Source organism: Arachis ipaensis, chromosome B6 (genome assembly GCF_059453495.1).
Source record: "Arachis ipaensis isolate K30076 ecotype BB chromosome B6, ASM5945349v1, whole genome shotgun sequence".
NCBI classification, from domain to species: domain Eukaryota; kingdom Viridiplantae; phylum Streptophyta; class Magnoliopsida; order Fabales; family Fabaceae; genus Arachis; species Arachis ipaensis.
In genome coordinates this window covers 44872125-44880749 of record NC_142441.1, presented here as the reverse complement: position 1 = coordinate 44880749, position 8625 = coordinate 44872125, and the positions used below count along the sequence as shown (strand labels likewise).

General features: G+C 27.6%; 1 non-coding gene across 1 annotated transcript; it reads right to left on the bottom strand.

Moving 5' to 3' along the window:
* Nucleotides 1-8316: 8316 nt before the first annotated feature.
* Nucleotides 8317-8422, bottom strand: LOC148555379 (small nucleolar RNA R71). Its single transcript, XR_015886624.1, has one exon. It is a non-coding gene; the product is annotated as a small nucleolar RNA R71 (small nucleolar RNA).
* Between the last annotated feature and the right edge of the window lie 203 nt (nucleotides 8423-8625).

The window sequence follows — 8625 nt, the reverse complement described above, 5'->3', positions numbered from 1 at the left end:
AGTGTGACCGGGCACTATATAAATTCCCAGGAATGTTACCCCCATTGAGCAATATTGATTATTTGAGAAAAAGCTATGCATAGACTCTTGGGGATGCACGTCGGGGGACAGTCTAATGTCAATTCAGACTTGCCGGGTTGGGTGGATAACCGACAGATGAGCCTCATCAGCCATAGGACAGGCATGCATCATATGCATTTGTATGCTTTGCTTGGGTTTGAACTTGTTTTGGTTTGCCTAATTGCTAAACTGTTCTTAACTGCTACTTGAACTATTTGCTGTAATGCTACCTAAACTTGTGCTTTCCTTGTCTGCCTTGCCTGTGTTTGCCCTGGCGTGCTACATTTGAGAATGAATTTTGGTGCTGAATTAATGATGGTGTTGTTTAATTGCGTGGTTAGTTTCTGATTGAGATTTTCTTATAAGAAGGGAAAGGTTTCGGATTTCTGAAAGATTAAACATTGTTTCTTTGAAAAGGTTTTGAACGATTATCTATTGGTTTCTAAAAGATTCATAAGGCAATGATAATCACTGAGCTTGAAAACAGTTTTTTTGATAAATATCTTCTTATGACAACTTTGAAACTTCGTGGTGAGACCATGTGGTTAGGTTCTCACCCCTACAGCTTTACCTTTTCAAGAACCGGATGAAGAAGCATTAAGAAGAGTTAAACTGTATTTGATTTTATATGTTGCTATATTAGTTAGATTATTTTCTTCCCTCGTCTTTGTTATTACAATTTTGTAAGAGGGATAGGAGTTGTATGTTATATATATATATATATATATATATATATATATATATATATATATTATAAGATATTATGTAAGAAGTCTTGTATATGAACCTATGCCTGTTTGTTTTTTTTTAAGATAAAGTATTTATTTCCGATTTTCAAAAAAATCAGTGATACGGTGTTGTGTCACAGGCTCCTATTTTAATATTAAGTATATAAAGTAGTCGTAATACTTCTTTCTATCAGAGTGGCGCAGCCGGAAGCGTGACATTCTGGTAGTGAGGGTGTTACATTATCTTGTATCTGTATCTTGTCTTTTACGCTTGTAGTTTCGCGTGAACATTTTGCGCTTTTGTAACTCTGTTTTTGAGCTTATTTCTTCATCGGACTTCTAAAATTACTTTATATATTTATGTATAAGCCTTAGAATTGTCATAATCTCTGATTAACCTTTGCTTTATGACATAAGGTAAGACTTTGGGTAATTAGGGTATTACAGAATGACTTACTATTGTTGTGTTAGAAATATCTTCCTTTAACCTTTTGTTTTCTTGTATTTAGGGATTGATTCTCGTTTATGATACAATACAATGGTGTTTGATTCGTGTAGTTAGCCCTTTATATAATGGGAAAGAGATTTCTCTGTAATGCATTTTTAATGGATTTATAGAGCTACTGCTTTTTATTTTGAGAAGGATCTAATCTGAGTGTCTTTCTTGATGGAAAACTGCATGATTAATTGGTAGTAAGACCAAAAACAACAGCCATAAAGGATCATATATATAGTATAAATGAATTGGATTGATGCTCTTTTCCAATAAAACACGTAATCCAGAATATGTCAGGAAACATGCCACGAACCTTACTTTGATTTATTGACTTGGTTGTTAAGCAACTACCATTAGAAGTAAAGGAAACTTGGTGCATAGGACTCTGATCTGGTGAGTTTAAGGAGAGTATATATTTGTTGTCTTAAGAGGTTATTTCTAGGATTTGAACCCATAATCTCTGACATTCACCTTTTAAATAAGTACTACGAGAAATAAATGTAGAATTATTGATTAGGTTATTAAATTAGTAAGTCAAAATGTATGTTATGAATTTACCAGAAAAGAATTTGATGACTTTTTTGTGATTTGGAATTGCACTTTAAAGTATGTTTATCCTAAACCTTAAACCCAAACTTGCATATCTTCGTCTTGTTGTTTTTCTTTTTATATTGCAACATTGCATTGACATAGGCGATGGTTACTTATTCCGTCAATTAGACATAAATTTAATAGATTTTTCAGATAATATGTTCTTTCAATCCTTTTTTCAGGGAAATGCAGAAATCTACAAAAGAATTGGACTCAAAGATGTCTCCAAAAGAAACTCCTAAGAAAGAGAAGCACTAGATCTTTTTGCAAAGTGATGGAGTTTGGTTAGAGCAGTTATTTCTTTTTTTTTGTTTTCTTTATACTGGATTCTTATGAATGTCTGTTTATTTTTTATTAAAATAGATTCTTCATCTATGTCTGTTGATATAAAGTATGAACTCTTTTAGATTTCTATTCTTCTCACATATACATGTCCATCAATAACAAAGTCATAGTTATTCTACATTTCTACATTCCCATTTTTCTTTAGCAGATCTATTTTGAATTGAATGAACATTTGAGTATGTTGATTTAAGTAAATTTATTTATCCTCAAATGAAGGTTCGTAACAATGGTTTCACTGTTCTAATATCTGTATTTTTTTCGTCTCGACCAAACACTACCTTGTTGCAAGGACGAAACTAGAATAACTTTTAGGGAAGGGCAAAAAGAATTTACAACTAACAAAGACAAAATAAAAATTTTAAAGGGACTAAATTAAATATAATTTGTAAAGAAAAATTGATAGTTAGGAGAGGCCATTGCCTTCCTTATTTTGTACGAGACTCTACCTCTGCCTTGTTGACACTATATTCAAAATCAAAATTCAAAAATAGTTATGCCTTGTTGAACGCTTGAATATTTAGTTTGGCTATTTTTTTCCTAGAACGCAGATGTGATTCTCAGTTAGAATCCAGGTTTATGAGAAGCTAAAAGTTTTGGCTTATGCATTGCGTTCATTTTTTACGTTGGCCTATTTTATCAATTCTACCATTTATTCTTTTCTTCACAAAGAGACACAAATAACGATTTATTTTAAAAATTATTAATCCCACTAAAAAAGATAAATTAAATAAAAACTAACCATAAAGTAATAATAAAATTATAAGTAATGAAAAAGTATAGTCCAAAATAGTATTTCTATAAAAAAAAATATGAATTCTATTTTTTTGGTTTAATTTTGCAAAATTTGTCATTGTAACTCTTGTGTTATGTTATTATTGTAATTATTTTAAAATATGAATAATTGATCTTATTAAAAAAGATAAATTAAATAAAACTTTAACTATAAATAATAATAGAATCATAATTAGTAAAAAATTATAATTTAAAACAATACTAATATGATGCAAAAAAAAATTAAAAAAAAAAACAAAAACAAAACTAACGTTCTTATTCTTATGTATATACCTAAAAAATGATACCATAATACAAAAAGTTATTTTTTTAACTATAATATAAATTAGTGATCCTATTAGATAAAACAAATAAGATTGTTATGCTTAACTTTAGATTACTTGCAAGAGTAAGGTTGCATTTATTGTTAATGACTTAATGGTGTTATTATAGAGAAGTTTTATTTTTGGCTCCTAGATAGTTTGTTGAAATTACAAAATACAGAAATATTAAAAGGAAATGTCACTATCATTTTTTTTATTATCTCAAAGTAAAAATTTTGTTTATTTTTATATTTTTCTCATTAAAGAATGAGATTTATGAGACAATTATCAAACAATCTTACCGTTTAAATAATAATAATAATAATAATATATAACAATCCTATATTTTGTAAAGTGTAACACTAATTTCTCGTATAAGTATAATAACAATAACAATATTGATAAGTATAATAAATCAAAGAATATTATGTGTACTATTATGTATCTAACATTTATTATTGATCTATATACTTTATCTTATAATATATTGCAAAAATTCGAACTAGTGCGTATAGACAATGATTAAGATTGCAAAATGATTTTATTTATTTAATAATTGATATCAATGTTTTACATGTGATTTGTGAGACGTGTGAAAGGAATTTTATTATTATAAACAAAAAATTATAATATTATCACTTTTTTTTAGAGAAAATTATACTCTCCTCTGTTGCGAGATGTTAAAATGACACTTTTCTCCCCTCTATTTTATAAATGTACATTTTCCTCTCTTCTAATTTTTAAAAAACCTCCTCTTTAATCCATTTTAAACTTTTTATGTTAACTAAAGTTAACTTTATCTATTTTTTAAGAAAAATAAATTATTTTTTAAAAAAATACCTATTAGTAAAAATTTTATTTTTTATCATTAAATTTTACTTACTAAAATATTCTTTAATAAATTATTCTTTTATTGATTAAATTGTATTTTTTTAAAAATTTAATAATTATATAATTTTTTTCTAAAATAACCTTCAATAATTTTTTAATTATTAAATTATAATTTTATCAAAATTTTCGTTAAAATTTTTTTTATATTTTACTATTAATTTTTTGATATCTATATATATTATTTTAACATTAAATAAAAAATTTTAGTAAGATTATTTTTCAATATCAATATATATTAATTGTTATATATATTAACGGTGATAAGATTTTTTTTTATTTAATGTTAAAATAATATATATTGATATTAAAAAATTAATAGTAAAATATAAAAATAATTGTTAACAAAAATTTTGATAAAATCACAATTTAATAATTAAAAAATTATTGAGGATAGGTATCTTAGAAAAAAATAATTTAATTATCAATTTTTTTAAAAATATTTTAATAAAAATACAATTTAATTAATAAAATAATAATTTATTTAAAGGATATTTTGGTAAGCAAAATTTAATGATAAAAAATAAAATTTTTGCTAATGGATATTTTTTCAAAAAATAATTTATTTTTTCTTAAAAAATGGATAAAGTTAATATTAGTTAACACAAAAAAAGTTTAAAATGGATTAAAGAGGAGATTTTTTAAAAGTTAGAAGGGAGGAGAATGTACATTTATAAATTAGAGGGGAGGGAATTATCATTTTAGCATCTCGTAGAGGATGGGAGTGAAATTTTCTCTTTTTTTTATTCATGCTAAGGGTACATATCAAATCAATTAAATTAATCGTAAAAAATATATATTAAAATTTAAAATATAAATAATATTTTAAAAATAAATTAAATAATATATGTACATAAATATATAGATACTAATTTGATAGTTGATTTTTTTTTTTTTTTGCACATAACATTTTTTATTTTCTTTCACATAACTTGAAAAAATTAATAAAGTAAACAACATAAAAAAATATATATTAATCATTTTTTTAATACTCGAATCCAAAACTTTTGTCCTAACACTTCTTCCCTAATTAACTTAATCATTTATCAACAACTACAAATTAATAATAATAATAATAATAATAATAATAATAATAATAATAATAAATATATATAAATAAATAAAAAGTTAAAAGGGTCAATGTAAAAAATATTCTCTTTATCCACCATGATTCCACCACAATAAAAACATCTATTTTCTTTTTTCTCCTTTCATATTACAAAGCAAACAAACGAACAAGGTTGTTTCTCTGCTTCTCCAAGGTAACTAACTATCTCTAAATGCTTATATCTTATTCATGTAACCAAACACACACATGTGAATCACACACATGTGAATTCTGCGTTTGTAATAGATTAACCAATTTCTTAAGTTTAAATTTGGTTTTGCAACTGTTAAGAGATATATTGATAGCACGGGAAATATACAAAAAGATTATCACCATTTGAATTTGATTGGATTCAATCTCAACAATAATAAGAATTTAGGATTATTATGTAATTTTTCAACATTGCATTGAGGAATTAGGATTATTATTATATTATTATTGTTCTAAACGCTAGTGATGCACTCTCAGGGACTTCCAAAGACCAGCGTTCCGCACATTAGAGTTGGCGTGCAAAACGCCTAATCACAGGCAAGGTCCAGTGCCTTAAATTGGTGCACAAAAGGGGCGTTCCATACGCCCATACTAGGCGTACAAAACGCCAAACGAAAGTCCATCCTAAGCCCAATAAATTGAAGCCCACAATCAGTAATTTACCAAGGCTGAGGATCTAATTATAAACAAGAATAATCATTAGTGATAGTTAATTAGAAAAGTTTAAATTTAAAATTTGAATTGAATTTGCATGGGAATTTTAGACGTTTACACATTTTTTAAAACCATTTTCTCTAAATCATGAATCACTAATTTTTTTTCTATTGAAGTGAAGAACTCTGTTAATTTTAATAGATTGATATTATTACTTTTCTACTTTTGATTCATGCATTATTATTTTTTAAAAAAGAATTTTCGTTCTTTATCATAAGAATTTAAATCTATTGAAAAATAGTTTGAATCTCATTTGAATTTCATGAGCACTTGGAAGAACTTGGAAGAGCTCTGTTAATTCTAATAGATTGATATTATTACTTCTCCACCTTTGATTCATGCATTGTTGTTTCTTAAGAAAGAGTTTTCGTTCTTTATCACAAGGATTTAAATCTATTGAAAAATAGTTTGAATCTGATTTGAATTTTATGATCGCTTGGAAGAGTGAATCATAGAAATTAAGCTTGAAAATTCTTTCTCTCAATTTTTATGATTTTAGATCTGGATCTGATAAGTGACATTGAATCAACCATATCTAGATCTTGAGAATTATATGGTTTTAAATTAGAGAATGTGATTCATCTCTTTTCATGAGCAATTGATCAAAGAATTGACAATTGATTAAGTCAAGAGAAATTGAGTCAAGAAGAAATTGGGATTCAATTACTTATGATTTGTTAGAAATCTATAATTACATGATTGAGGGAGGGGTGAAAATTATTGATCTGAGAATTTAACATCTCTAAACCTTAACGTTCTTACTCAAATTATCTTTTAATTAATTCACTATTTTTTGGGTTACTCTTGATTATTACTTTCGTTGATTTACTTATTGTGCATTTAGTACCCTATTTAGTAGTTATTGATTTGCACTTTATTGCTTGGTGTACATGGTTATCGTATGTTGGTAGACAATGGTCTTACCCAGGTACGTTGAATGAGCATTTCTTAAGCTGGACAGAGATATCACAAAAGAAGGCGGAGTGCAAGAAATGGATGATATGTTTTTGTGCGATCACCTGGAACATATGGCTGGAAAGGAACATGAGGATATTCCAAAACAAAGGAAAAGGAGTTGAGGAGATTATCAACATGTCCTTTCTGAGCTACAAGGAGTGGTTAGGTGTGGATCCTTTTTATTGTTGATGGTAATGTCGGAGATAATAAAAGGATATATGTTATTGTAGGTTACAGGGTTTGTCTCTTTGTCTGAGTTGTCTTACCGTTGTGTTTTCTCTATGCTCCACTCTATGTGTCGAGCTCCTCTTAAAAAAAAATTGATGCTCTGTTTAATTTCCTGCTTTTGATTTAGTTCAATTCTCTGTTTCAATTAATTCATTATTATTTCATTTAATTTTCTATTTATGATATTGAACAATTTTAAGCCCAATTATGAATTGTCTAACTAAATTAATCAATTAATCATTACTTGCTTAATCTATTGATTTTCATGGGAACAACAACCCATTCATTGTGATATTACTTAATACGATTCGGTGTACTTGCCGATATTTTGTGAATTTTATGCATCATATTTTTGGCGTCGTTGTTGGAGATCAATTGTGATTAACAATTACCACATTAATTGATTACCTAGATTACATGCTTTTCTTTTGTTTTCTTTGTTATTTACTTGTCTTGTTCTTTATTTGTTTTAGTTATTTACCTATTTGTGTTATTACCTTACTGGAAATTCCCTTCACTTTGACGTGGGGAATTTCAATTTCTCTTTCTCTTGGTGCCTTTGTGTTTATGCAGAAAAATCAAGAAGAAGAGCTTTTTCAGTTTGATCTAAAAATTGAACAAACTCTTTGGCATTTGAGAAGACAAACTAGGAACAAGAAGGTAGTAGAAGAAGATGAAGAAGAATTAAAGAACAACATGGCAGACAATCATAAAATCAATGTCAATGCCAACAATATTTTCCAAGCTAGGAGGACTCTTGGATCCTACACTACTCCCAATCCTGAAAATTGTGGGAGTAGCATTATAACACCGAATGTGAATATTAACAATTTTAAGCTAAAGCCACAACTTATTTCATCGGTACAACAAAATTGTCAATTAGGGGGGAGTTCTCAAGAAGACCCTAATCATCACATCTCAAGTTTTCTCCAAATATGTGATACAGTAAAAACTAATGGAGTCCCTATTGAAGCCTACCAATTAATATTATTCCCATTCTCTATAAGAGATCAGGCTAGGCAATGGCTTGAAGCTCAACCAAGGAAAAGCATTACAACATGGAATGATCTAGTCTACAAGTTTTTAACAAAATTTTTTTCACCACAGAGGTTGGCAAAGATTAGACATGACATTTATACATTCAGACAATAAGATTGAGAATCCATCTATGAAGCATGAGAGAGGTACAAAGAAATATTGAGGAGATGTCCCCTGATATGTTTGCTGATTAGCTGCAACTCCAAATCTTCTATGATGGAATCACTCCCACTTTAAGGAATTCATTAGATAAATCAGCTGGAGGATCCTTGCACATGAAGATAACTGAGGAGATTATGGAGCTAATAGAGATTATGACCAACAATCAATATTTATATTCCTCTGAGAGACAAGTGAAAAAAGGAGTCATGGAATTGGATACCTGGT